General features: G+C 34.0%; 1 long non-coding RNA gene across 1 annotated transcript; it reads right to left on the reverse strand.

The window, feature by feature from the left end:
* Window positions 1–3,837: 3,837 nt before the first annotated feature.
* On the reverse strand, window positions 3,838–12,149 carry LOC126883337 (uncharacterized). Its single transcript, XR_007697615.1, has 2 exons — window positions 8,701–12,149; window positions 3,838–8,652 (listed from the first exon to the last, which is right to left on the reverse strand). It is a non-coding gene; the product is annotated as an uncharacterized LOC126883337 (long non-coding RNA).
* Window positions 12,150–14,179: the final 2,030 nt, after the last annotated feature.

Genomic DNA, 14,179 nt, shown 5'->3' on the forward strand with positions numbered 1-14,179 from the left:
TGTATTAACCTCCTCTCCATTTTTATGAGTAGAATTTTTAGTTTACATTGATCATCCCGTGTTGTGTTTCTCCACATTAAAAAAAAACAATATAATAGATCCTGAAACAGTTTATTCCAATAGGCAAGTGTGTCATCAACATTTCGGACCTATATATTTTTGGAAGTTTGTAAAAGATTATAAGGTAATATTTATCTAAACAATCATCCTATGTACAAGATTCTTTCAAAAATTTTCATTCAACTCGATACACATCAGTGCTTTCACGTGACACATAGCAGTAGTGTTTAGCATTTTGAAAACAAATTGGAATATTTGAAGTTTTCAGTAAAATATGGAATAAAACATTGAATTGTCTTTCTGTTGTTTTAATTTCCTGCGAAATTTCATCAAAAATCCCGCAAAATTTATAATTTGAAATTCTCACGTAACTAAAATTTGTCAATTTAGTTCCCATTCCAATCAAGAGATGGCGTTAATTCGATCCGAAAGATTAACATGGTCGTGAAACGTCTATAAGTATGTATGGTTTGTGATATGAATTATTTAAGAAAGTTGCAATATTTCTCCGCTATTCGCGCACGATCGTTTCTCAATTCCCTTCCAAGCACTTGCACACAGCGAATAAGCCGTATGCAACTCCCTAATAACATTTGTGATTGGAAAAATGAGGGAGGTTAGGTCAATTATCTCAAAAAAGTGTCTCCGAGACTTATTTATCCGCATAACCTGGCTCGCCCATCTTAGGTGGTTTATTTTGATGGTCACGATATCTGCATCACCAAAAAGTCTATATATAGAGTATACTCGTAGAGTTAAAAACTATATCGGTTACATCAAGATACACTTTGTCACAATTACACATAAATTTTAAATTAGTGTCACACGAAAATACCACAATATTGTTAATATGATCAGTAGCCAAGAGAAACGGTTCATTTTTTATTGTTTTTAAATTTAATGTTTGTAAAATATCTAACGCATCGGAAATACAGGTTGGTAAACGCGGTTGGATTTGACGTCTCTTGTAATACATATTATTTCTTACGTAGGTAATGTCTTTTCTTGTCAAAGAATTCATAGCATCACTGTTTTCCCTTATTACAGAATGGATAATTGTTGATGGCCGCTCTGTGATATCTTCTATGGCTTTCCGTTTGCTTGCCGTACTCAAAATTTGTCTATTTAATTTCTTTATATCATTTTCATGATTGTGCACTGTTTCTTTTCGGGAAATTGTATTATCTACACCTAGCGTAAACAATTTTGCGTTACATTTATTTACCGTACAGGTCCAAAACTTTTCACCACTTTTTTTTTCACGATACTTATAATCATCCAACACAAGTAACGAGTTTCCCTTTCCACTTAAGATCATTTTAATTTCACTCATTTTGACTACCTTTCAAGACAGCTCAAAATAAACTAAATCTAAAATAATATTTTATTATTAAATATTTCCTTACTCATTAAAATCTCGTTAAAGAATCGGACCCTCATTAACCCTAATTACCTACCTTAATTCTCTAATCTCTCGTACGGTCCGTAATTCGGTGCACTTATTTTGGCTGTTCAGGTAGTGGTCCTCAATTCGAGAACACCGATTTCCCCCCTAAATAGGTGTTAAGGTAACTAAAACGAAACACTAACGAATGCAACAAATAATAATATAGGACATTGAAAAATGCGCGGCTAAAGAAAAGGCTAAAGAGGCTTAATGCCTGAGATTGACCACTAGAAAACTCAAGGGTGGAATCGGCCAATTTGCATGTCTGTAAAACACAGTAGAATATTGAAAAAGACAACAACAAACTTATATATGTACATTTAAACGAGTTTTATTACGTCATTCCCATTCCCCTCTATTAGGGTACAAATATACAGTCACCTCCACAGGGAGGCAAAGCAACCCGAGGAAAGAAAGCCCAAAATGTTGTAAAATAAAGGATGTTGAGTAAGCGAGTACCACTATAAACAGAAAAAAGGAAAATCATTGGCTAAAACCAGAGATATGTCAAGAATAGATCTGACTTGGGATATGTTACTCAATGCATCGGGGTGTAACGTCGATATCAAGTACGGTGGTCGAGCTATCTTTGTCTGTCGTGCGAGTTTATCTACCAAGAGGTGGGAGTAATGGAACGACAGTGACACAGAGGCGGCGGCCATCATATGCTAGAGAGAGAAAGATAAGCGCCGGTAGAGAGAGATAGATAGACCACCGACTCGAACTGCTCCGCGTTACGCTATTTTTCGGAGTTGGCCAAATCTATGTGTATAAGATCTTTGGCTAAACCTCGCAACGTGAATACAAACAAATATGCAAAGATGGAAAGCAATCGTATATGGTACATTCCATGTCAAACCACTCAGACAAAACATTTTGGATCTCCGATTTGTCTAAAAATTGGTATATAGCTTCTGCGGGACGTAAAAATAAGATATTCTAGGTCAAAAAATATTCTTCTTTTTTTCTCAAAATGTTATTTTATGCGATTTTACAGTGATTTGGTGTCTATTTAAAGAAATTTGCATTTTCTGTCGTAGAGTATCAATGAAAAACATAATATTTTAATAGAAGGGACTCAAAAATGTCATTATATGGCATTATAACAAGTTATTTTGATTCAAAACAAGTTTTTGATCAAATTTTATATTGTAAAAAACGTAAAAATACTGTTTTTTACATTTTCCTCCATTCCCAAAATACATCATCATCGATTTGGCTAAAAATTTGCCCACAGATAGCCAAAACATAGGACTTTAAGTGGTTAGAAGGATTTGTATTATATTACAATACCAAAAAAGTAACATGCAGTAATATCAGACTCAAAAGTATATTAGTCCAGTCGGGATAGCATTTTTGACCTTGCATGCAGAGCTGCCCAAAATTTTATTTTTCTAATCTTTAGGGGAGTCAATAGTAGCCTAAATTTAAAATCACGAATGAATTCGTGACACATTTTTAACTTTTCGACAAAAATGGTAGGAACTGAAATTGTTCCAAATAAATCGTATTTACAATTCCTTTTTAACAATTTTTGTCGTGAGGTCGATATTTTCGAGTTAATTGTACTTACAGTAGACGCCTATATTTTTGACTATGATATTGCATGTAACTTTTTTGGTATTGTAATATAATTCAAATCCTTCTCACCACTTAAAGTCCTATGTTTTGGCTATATGTGGACAAATTTTCAGCCAAATCGATTATTATGTATTTTAGGAATGGAGAAAAATGTAAAAAACGGTATTTTAACGTTTTCTACACAATAAAATTTGATCAAAAACTTGTTTTGAATCAAAGTAACTTGTTATAATGCCATATTATGACATCTTTGAATCCCTTCTATTAAAATATTGTGTTTTCCATTGATACTTCACGATATAAAATGCAAATTTGTTTAAATAAACACCAAATCACTGTAAAATCGCATAAAATAACATTTTGAGAAAAAAAGATGATTTTTTGACCTTAAATATCTTATTTTTACGTCCCGCAGAAGCTATATACCAATTTTCAGACAAATCTGAGATCCAAAATATTTTTTGCTCCAAAATTGAGTGATTTGAAATGGAATCACCCATATACGTATTTCAGACTAGTTGGTCATCATCAGTACGGTGTAGCCAAGTTAGAAAAGAAGCATGTTAACTTGGAAGATCATCACTACAGGTACAATGCTACCATTTTTGGCAACAATATCAGAAGACTTTGCCTTTCTTCTTCATGGTTCTAAAACATCTTTTTGATAAAATGTTCCTATCAAATTTATTTATTGCTGGAAATTTTGGGACATCCTAAAAAGGCAGCTGTGATGGGCCAATAAAATAGAATACGTTAAAAAAACTTTTATTAATGTAAGCAAATAAATACTTAGAATAGGTCGTTAAATAAAAATATATACATATTGCTCGACATTAGATGTAGGTACAGTTTTCAAATGCTTTAAAACTTCCAGACATATCCAACTTATTTAATATTTAACATGCAATGCATCATACAAAAACATAATGTCGCGAAAGTATTGCATTTTTTGTAAATTAGTAGATATGACAACGCCCTGAGAAAATATCAAACACGTTCTTCAAAGCAATATATTTTTAAAGTACTAATGTAACAAAAAGAAAAATGTATATTAGAGAACAAAAAGTCCCAAATATTAATTGAGACTTAACCCATTCGCTGCCTATTAGTCTAGGCGCCAGAGGGGTCACCGTGTCATATTCAATTCTGATGGACAAACTCAACGGTTTCTTATGGATTTTTGGCTGCTAATTACGAATTTCGAGGGTTGATTTCGATCCGAGTGGTCAAAAAATTGTTATAAACAATTTAATTGATCATAAACTAAAAGAGATAAAAAAATGCTTCAAATAAAATTTGTTCCTTAATAAAAAACGAAGAAAAAAACGTTTACTATATTTAAATCCAGAACTCACGATATTGTAAAATTAGTGCACAATGCAAATTGCAAAATAAGTATTTTTCGAAGCTTTATCGATCGTAACTCGGCTTTTACGTATGCAAATGAGTCTTAGAAGATGTCATTTTAAAGCTTAATTAATAGGCTTCCAAACAAAGTTTGCTAAAATAACTTTATCTTCATCTGTTTTAAAGTTATACCCGTTTGAAGTTATAATTTTGTTAAAAAAATTGTACATTAATTTGTTTATAATGTTTTCAAGCAAATCTGAGCTATAAACATTTATACTTTAATTAACAATAATGATAGAAGAACCCAAAAGGAACAATTTGAGCTTATGAAAATGTTCGTAAGTTTATTTTTGGCCAAGATATCGATATTTTAATGGCGCGCTATGAGGCGCAAGATCGGCTCACAGTCAAGTAAGTGACGAAATTTGTAGCCAAAATATCGATATCTTGGCCAAAAATAAACTTACGAACATTTTTGTAAGCTTAAAATGTTCCTTTTGTGTACTTCTATCATTATTGTTAATTAAAGTGTAAATGTTTATAGCTCAAATTTGATTGAAACCCTTATAAACAAATTAATGTACAATAAATTATAACTTCAAACGGGTATGACTTTAAAACAAATGAAGATAAAGTAATTTAACAAACTTTGTTTGGAAGCCTATTAATTCCGCTTTAAAATGAGACCTTCTAAGGCTCATTTGCATGCGTAGAAACCGAGTTACGATCGATAAAGTTTCGAAAAATACTTATTTTATTTTGCAATTTGCATTATGCACTAATTTTACAATATCTTGAGTTCTAATTGTTGGATTTAAGTTTAGTAAACGTTTTTTTCTTCGTTTTTTTAAGGAACAAATTTTATTTGAAACATTTTTTTATCTCTTTCAGTTTATGAGCCAGAGCTTTATAATCACAATTTTTTGACCACTCGGATCGAAATCCACCCTCGAAATTCGTAATCAGCGGCCAAAAATCCATAAGAAACCGTTAAGTTTGTCCATCAGAATTGAAAAGGACACGGTGACCTCTATTTGGCGCCTAGACTATATGTATCGAATAGGATGGAACTCGGCTAGGAGCCATTCTGTTAAACGGCACCTGACTTAAGTAACCATATCACTCGCTGGCGCGTGATCGGCACCTGACTGAATAACCATATCACGCGCTGGTGCGCGATCGGCAGCGAATGGGTTAATATAATTCACTGATGGATTTAAAACTGCCCATGATAAAATCATGAGTATTTGGGCAAACATGTAATTATAATAAGACAGTCTAGGTCAATATATAACTGTGTTCCAAGCTTAAGGTTTTGCTCTAGTGGCCTTCATTCATGAAATCATGGATGGAGACCCTACAGCAAAGTTAATCAACATTTATACAGATAACCACGCGGCTATTCCGGCAGAAAAGAATATATTCACCAAATCAAAACTGGCCAGGAACTGCAAAGATCTACTCAACAATCTGGCAAAAGATAATAAATTATCTTTAATATGGGTAACGGGTCATGAAAGGGCTAATGAGAATGAACGAGCAAAGGACCCCGCAACACTCCTTATGGAAAAGTGGTCCCGGTCAAATTTAACGAAACTTTGGTCAATTATAGTCCTCAGTGAGTAGATTAAAAAAGTCCAAGGCACCTAGGTCTCAAAAACTATTATTCTCGAGCTACAGCCTTCTGAAGTTCTTAAATTCAGGTACTCGTTTTACGTTAAGTTCACGGTCAAGTGAATGAAAATGTCTATTACTGAAAGAAGACAGACTCATTTTCTTCATGCATATTTGCGTGTTGCTTATGAATTCGTGGTCAAAAATAGATACATCGTATTTTAGTCTTCAGAAAACCTCCGAAAAGTCCTCAGAAAACTGAAGAAGTGCGATAGAAAATGTGCTACTAAAGTGACATAACAATTATCATATTTTCATGAATGCTTCACACTTATCCAATACCAGCATAGCTGCAGTTACACCTTATCTTTAGAAAACTACTGGACAGTGGCGGATTTAGGGGGAGGATAGGGGAACACGGTCCAGAATTAAAGAAAAAATTGTTGAAACATGATTATTATACGTTGAACTACTTTAGCTTACATGCAACTTACTACAGACATACAAATTCAACCCAACTAACTCGACAGTCACGAAAATTAAGGGAACTTATTGCACATGCTATTTTTTACGTCTTGTAGTTTGGGTTTCCGCCACTGCTACTGAAGCGCCATCAGAAAATTGAAGAACAACCACAATAAGTGCTGCTAGAGCAGAACAAGACACCTTACGGTTTCACACATGCAGAATAGAGTGCCTCTAAAAATCATTAGATATGCGCCGACGAAGCAGTAGTTTTTGCAACTAGCTTAGCTTAGATGATTTGCAAAGAATAATCTCCAGCATATCAGATATGAGTGGAGAATATGGACTTTATACGGAGTATAAAGACTTTAGTAGGAGAAACTTTATACTTTATACTGGAGTCTCAATATGAAAAGAAAAAACACAGTACATACATACATTGTAGTAGGTGAACGCTAAATATTAATTACAATCTTCTCTGGAAAAATCGAGTTTATATTTATAAGATTGTGTTGACTTTGGTTAGATGCATCATATGTCGTGTTTACTAACGACCTATCAGGATATTTCAGTAGCAGTGGCGGAACATCTGCCTTGGGGGAGGGGAGCGACTTCCAATAAAACACCAACCCCAAAATATATAAAATAGATAAACCCAAACTACATAAAAGACATAGGTATTAACATGTGCAATAAGTTCCCTTTATTTTCCTAACTGTCGAGTTATTTTAGGTGAATTTTTCCGTTTGTAGTAAGCTGCATGTAAGCTAACGTATTTCAACGTGTAATAATCATGCTTCAACAATTTTTTCTTTAATTCTGGTTATGGTAGGAATTCCATTATTCCCCCCTAAATCCGCCACTGTTCAGTAGTTTTCTAAAGATAAGGTGTAACTGCAGCTACGCTGGTATTGGATAAGTGAGAAGCATTCATGAAAGCATGATAATTGTTATGTCACTCTGGCAGCACATTTTCTATCGCACTTCTTCAGTTTTCTGAGGACATCTATGTTTGACCACGAATTCATATGCAACACGCAAATATGCATGAAGAAAATTAATCTGTCGTCTTTCAGTAATAGATATTTTCATTCACTTGACCGTGAATTAGTGCACTTAACGTAAACCGAGTACCTGAATTTAAGAACTTCGGAAGGCTGTAGCTCGAGAATAATAGTTTTTCAGACCTAGGTGCCATGGACTTATTAAATATACTCACTGAGGACTATCATTGACCAAAGTTTCGTTAAATTTAACCGGGACCAATTTTGACCGGGACCAATTTTCCATAAGGAGTGTTGCGGGGTCCTTTATTGCAAAACAAAGCTCGAGAGAAACCTTTGTAAAAATGCTACTAAAAAAAGAGGTTCAAAAGTGGCTGATAAGAACTCATCAAACGAAAAGGATATGCACCACTCAAGGGCAAATCCAGACTAAGAAAATAATCAAGAATATTGATAAAAAACTCTTTGACAATTTGATGAACCTCAATAAACGAGAGATTAAAACGGTAACTCCACATTGCCACTTAAGAAAGCACCCATACCAATTAGATAAGGTGAATGAACCACGGTTCAGAAAATTCGAAATGGAAGAAGCGACATCCATACACGCCCTATGCCATTTCAATGCGCAGTGATGTAAGGCAGGAATTTACTGGTCAACTGAGGATTGAACTACCTATATAAGGAAACTACCAATAAGGAAACCGTTGACTATAGTTGAGATCACATAACTTGAGTTTAATGGAAAAAAACAAGATATGGTACAAAGGTCTTATGACCAGGTGACAGAGATTAATGCGTTTTGCCTGAACTACGACGAAGATCAGTATTTCGAGCGAAATAATTAGCAATTAGCGCCAATGAGCATCCGGGACTGATGTTGTGAAATGGGCTACCAGCCTAGATTTGAGTTTATGGATGCCTGCGCAAACCTGATGATAAGCAATGAACTTTAAATCGCGATAAATAGAAATACCTTTTCCACTCTTCAATACAACTGATTACAATAAAATTGATTTTGAACTCGATCATATCTACTAATTATATAACAGGTGGGATGAAAAGTTCGTAGGCTGACACATAGATGGCACTACTGGTATTAAATCCATATAATGTTTAGTCAGCCCTAACCTTCTGTGGGTCGACCCCAAAATCGCAACTGTCATCAACACGCCTAACTTCACGCGCAACTTTGATACGAGAATTATAAAAAATATGCATTGAAATCCAGATCCCGTAATTTTTTGAGCATTATAAAGTGAGTACAAAGACATACATATTTTTTTGTAATTCCATCTTCAATTTACCGTGCACATCTCGTAGACTATTCGCACCGAGCGTCTCCCCTCTATTTACAGTCACGTGTCGCGCTGTCAGATTTTGTAAGGACGTTTTAACATTGAGTCTAATGGGATTATTTTGTTAAACTTGAATATTTTATTTTGTGGTGATAATAACCGAATACAATTGTTAGAATTCATTAGTTATTAATTTATAATGTAATTTATAGTACAACAAAAATATTTTGTTTTTCGTTAATAAAGATTTATTGACATAAACTGCGATAGTGAGGTTATGGATACACAATCAAAGTGATAATCAATATTGGAAAGTGAAGAATTTATATCAGATTAAGTGCGTTTTTATTTTCTGTTTATACATAATATCACTAGCGTGACACGGCATTTTTTTAAATATCCCTTTTAAACATACCCAAAGCGTCCTTACAAACTTTTAAAAAATCGCCATCATGAGCAGGTCGGTCGATTTTGCTTTGACACTTTGTTAACGCTCGGAGCGAATTACCGATAAGGTAGAGTTGTCGCTATTTTTGGAATTATTAGTTTGTGAGATATAGCATCCCAAGTAGCACAATAAAAACATGTGTTTTATTTAAGGTTTATAAAGGTTTTATTGTGGTAAATAAGAAGATCATGGTTTTAAAGTTACCTTGTAGATATAATGCCAAAACTTTAAAACTGTTAAGCATTTGTCACTAGTTTTAATGTATCTAATAAGAGTATCAAATAAGACTAATTAATCTTAATAGATAATTTGTCTTATTGTAGTTTTAAAATGGTATATTCTCAGTACACTTTAAAACTAATAAGTTTTATAATGAACTTCCGGACTGTTTGGTTTTATTAGATTCTAGTTTGTGACCTTTTAGTTTTATTGCAGTTTTAAAGATTCTCCTAATATGACTTATAAAACCTATTATTAAAACTACTTGATCTCAAGACTATTATGTCAGTAAAACATATGCCTTAAAACTATTTTTTTAGTTTTCTTTAAAGTTGCTTTCTTAAAAGCAATTAGTAGGCTATATTAAAACCAAACGCTCTTGACAGAATCAATTTGGTTATCGTAAAGACTAAACTATGCTTCTTGTTAGAAACAATAAAACTAAACTCATCCCCTCGTCTTTTATGTCCAACATAGTCGGCCATTTGTTTTAGAGCGAAACAGTGGTGTAGTGTGTTGTAAAAAGTGGAAGTACAGTATGGAAGAAATAAGTCGCAAGTACTTACAATATAAACGAACTGGTCATTTTAAAAGAAACATACAACACACACACAGCACTACGACGCCTCGATTTTAGGTTAGATTCACATTAAAACCGAGTGGCATTATTGACAGCAGCATTAAAACTAAACGGTTTTAATTCCAAGGCAACCTTGCTTTTATGTAGGATATATGCTCTTGGAAAAGTATAAAATAAAACCATTTGATCTTAACAATTCTCTGTCGATAGACTAAATAGTTTTATTTGGATTTAGGCCATATTACTTTCTGGAGATGCTGAAAGCCATTACAGATTACAATATAAGGCTTATATAAAAATTATAAATAAGCGACTTAAAGACATAAATTCGATTTATTTTAACATTAAAACATTAAAATTGTAGATAAAATTATTTTTCATTCAAATTAATATCTTTCGGATTTATTTTTTTTTTATTTTTATTTTTTAATCGCCAAACGTCAGAAATTTTAGGGCGCGTGAATTATTTAGACCTATTTTTGTTAACATTATCAATAAAGTTGGGTGCGCAAGTGTTTTTCTATCTTGACAGTCCGAAATAACCAAGTACTTTTTATTATTTTATGGTTACAAATACGTATCTACCTATCATAACACATGTAAAAAATTGTTGGCCTATATGGAAGTATATGGGTTTAAAGAATCATTTAATAAGGTAAATTGTCTTTAAAAGCCTCCATTAAAAAACCTTTTTAAGTTTGCTATAAAACTACCTGCACTTAAAGTGTCTTTTAACATGGTTTTAAAGCACCTTCACAGCAGCTTTAAAACCAGTTGCTTAAGATAACAAAGTTTTAAGGTTTTTATTTTTGGTTTTATTGACCTCTTTCAGAGTGGGCCCTTTTATGCTGAAAGCGGTTTTATTGCAACCTTAAGGTTTACTTAAAAACCAAATGGTTTTAATTTTAGTTTTATTCTACAGTTTTAAAGCATCCTTAAAAGACTTAATAAACCCGTTCGGTGCTACTTGGGATTTTTAGTAAAGTTCAAGCTACTTACGTTAGTTAAAAAAATGGACAAAAAGGAATTTCGTGTATAAAGCATTGCTTTTTGGCAAAAAAGCCAAGGTTTGGCTTGATAAACATTATTCGGACGCTGTACCAGGAAAATCAACCGGTGAGGAGTTTGTTAAGTTTAAACGAGGCGAAATGAGCACCGAGGATGATGCACGCAGTGCCCCAAAGAGGCTGTTACCGACGAAAACATAAAAAAGTCCACAAAATAATTTTGCATGACCATAAAGTGAAGTTGTTCGAGATAGCTGAAACTCTAAAGGTATCAAAAGAACGTGTTAGATATATTGTGCATGCATATTTGGGTATGCGAAAGCTTTGTGCAAAGTGAAAGCCGCGAGAGCTCACAATCGATCAAAAACAACAACGAATTGATGATTCTGAGTAGAAGCTGTTCAATTGCAATAAAACCGAATATTCTTGTGTCGATATATTATAATGGATGAAATATAGCTCCATCATTTCACACTTTCACACGTTCACACCGGACTCCAATCAACAGTCAGCCGACTGGACTGCACGTGATGAACCGACTTCAAAGCGTGAAAGAGGCAACAGTCGACTGGCAAGGTTGTGGCATCAGTATTTTGGGAAGAGCATGATATAATATTCATCGACTATCTCGAAATGGAAAAAACAATTAACCACGACTGTTACATTTCGTTCTCCTGCGTATAAAGGACAAAATCGGGAAAAACGGCCACATTTGAAGAAGAGGAAAGTTCTATTTCATCAACACAATGCACCGTGTCACAAATCAATGAAAACGATGACAAAATTTCACAATTGGGGTTCGAATTGCTTCCGCAGCCACCGGATTCACCAGATATGGCTCCCAGCGACTACCACTTGTTTGCTGACCTCAATGAATTAAGAAAATGAGAAGAAAGGAAATTTATGTTTGTGATATACTAGGTTTCGGTTATTTGTATTTCGCGCGGTGTCACTGCTCATTTTGACATCAGTGACCATCCCACTCCACTGTAGTAATATACACTGTGTCCGTAAAGTATGGAACAAATTCTTTTTTAGCTAAACAGAGCATTTTAAGAAATAATCCTGAAACACGTCGATTTTTGATTTTAATTTACCGTATTTTAAAATAATATTATAATATACAGGGTGAATTACTTTCGAGTAATGACGTCACCGTCATCTTTTTTAAATGGAACACCCCCATTTTGTCTCAATTTTCGGATTACTCTAGCGGAGCTGATTCCAAAAATGTATCACATGTTGATTCAAATTGGTACAGGGTGGACAAAAATACAATAGCTTTGTGTGTGTTCTTAAAGTAGCGCGTTAGTTAAATTAACAATATTATCAAAAATACTTATTGTATTTTTGATATTTTAATAAATTTTTGATTTTAATTAATTTTTGATATTGTTTAATTTAATATTATAATTTAATATCAAAAATTAATTAAAATTTAATAATATGAGCAGACACAAAACTATTGTATTTTTGTCCACCCTGTACCAATTTGAATCAACATGTGATACATTTTTGGAATAAGCTCAGCTAGAGTAATTCGAAAATTAAGACAAAATGGGGGTGTTCCATTTAAAAAAAATGACGGTGACGTCATTACTCGAAAGTAATTCACCCTGTATATTAGAATATTATTTTAAAAAACGGTAAATTAAAATCAAAAATCGACGTGTTTCAGGATTATTTCTTAAAATGCTCTGTTTAGCTAAAAAAGAATTTGTTCCATACTTTACGGACACAGTGTATAAGCAAGATTGTAACCTGTATCTCTCTCTTGTATATTATTTCAATTCAACAAATAAACTAGTCCGTTAAATGTCCGGCTTTTATTGAAAGCAGTAGCGTCTTGAGCACATGTGTGTGTCAGTAGAATAGTTAGGGCTGATACATTACATATTGGCGACGAGGATAACTTTTATTTCGGCCAAACGTGTAAAAAATACGTAGTGAAACACGTGTAAAAAATAGAGAAAAATAGTGAAAAAAATGGCGGAATAGGTATGTGGTCAATTACGCGAGTTCTGTTTGAAGAGTTCAGACTGGTCAATTTTCAAAGCGCGGCTAGGAAACTAATTCGCAGCAAACGGTATCAAGGTCAATATGGACGCAGAGAAGATGAGAGCTATTTTATTAAACGCTTTAGACGAGAACGCATATCAGCTTATTTTCGATCTGGTAAGTCCTGACAAACCAGAAGAAAAAACGTATAATCAGCTTCTTGCCACACTGGACGGCTATTTCAAACCACAGCAGAGTCCGTTTGCAGCGCGATTTAAATTTTACAGTGCTCAGAAAGACGTGACAGAATCGGCGAGTGGGCTGCACGCTTAAGGATCCCCCAAACCGACGCGAAAGTTTTGCGACGCGAATTTTCCGTAGCGGAACATTCGCAGGCGGAGCGGTAGCGGACAAGGGTTCCCCATATTGACGCGAAAGCCGACGCGACTATTCGCCATACAAATGTGAACAAATTATATTTTTAAATCGGCCAACAGGTTTAGGAAATACAAGACATCAAAAATGACCAAATTTTTAAGTGGGCGTAATCTCTAAGCAAGCAAATTAATAATAATATTATAATATATAATGAAAACTTATCATTTTCTCCTAATTCTAACTCTATACTATTCCAGACTTTATCCTTTTTTCTTATATTTTTATAATCTTCGTCCGTTAAATCATATATTATAGGATATTGTTTAACGATTTCAATGAGTTTTTCTGTAACAACCATTTTAAAACACGCGAAACTACAACGGTAGCGGAAAAAACCGTGCATGCAGCGTTTCATGAAAGGAACGCTGTTCTGCCGCGACCGTTGCTGATTCCGCGCAAAGTGGTCTGAACACCTTCATAATCCGCCGTGAATATCGGTTCGCCGCGATTCCGCGTAGGTTGCGGTTGCGAAAGTTTCGCGTTGGTTTGGGGGATCCTTTAAGAGGATTAGCGGCGGAGATTTCAGCATGACTGAAAAGAAATGATGCTTGAAGTAGGGATGTTCGATACTTTGAGGTATCGATACTTTATATTTCGATACTCGATATTTTGTATCGATACATTAGTTGGTATCGATACACCGAATCATAATATCGTATCGAACATTTAA

Source organism: Diabrotica virgifera, chromosome 4 (assembly GCF_917563875.1).
Source record: "Diabrotica virgifera virgifera chromosome 4, PGI_DIABVI_V3a".
NCBI lineage: Eukaryota > Metazoa > Arthropoda > Insecta > Coleoptera > Chrysomelidae > Diabrotica > Diabrotica virgifera.